Raw genomic sequence first — 554 nt, 5'->3', positions numbered from 1 at the left:
AAGAAACATTGAATTAAACTCTAATTAATTAAGTTTTTACATTTCACTCATAACAGTAAATAAACTCGACTTAACCTTTGCAACAATCGTTTTTGGGAGGAAGGAAAATAAAGTTCCAAAGACAATTCTATTAATAGAAAGAGAAAAGTCATGAAAAATGTTTGCAATGAAATTTTCAGTTTCAATGGAAACCTCAAAGGAGTTGAAAAGCTCGCTGAAAAATTTAATCACAGATGCAAAGTTTTGTCGAGTAAGAAAAAGAGTTTTCAAGACAAATCGATTCATGATTCATGTTGATGTCAGTTGATGATTCAGTCAACATTGATTATCAATTTCAAGTCTAACTCAAACGGTAAAATGTCGACATTGAATCGTCAGAGAGGCAAAAATGATCACAAAGCATTTGAACAAATGACAAAGGAAAAATTACTGTTATTTGATTCTGCCTTTTGCTACTTTTAACTCCAACTTTTTTTTTGCTTGTTTGCGCATTCCTTGTGACTCACGAAGAGAGCTGTTCAAGATCAACCTGTGGACAGCATTGCACTAGCAAT

The sequence above is a fragment of the Tetranychus urticae genome, chromosome 1 (assembly GCF_039701765.1).
Source record: "Tetranychus urticae isolate SD_2017Ah chromosome 1, NJAU_TeUrti_SD_1.0, whole genome shotgun sequence".
Classification (NCBI taxonomy): Eukaryota; Metazoa; Arthropoda; class Arachnida; order Trombidiformes; family Tetranychidae; genus Tetranychus; species Tetranychus urticae.
This window is presented reverse-complemented; position numbering follows the sequence as displayed.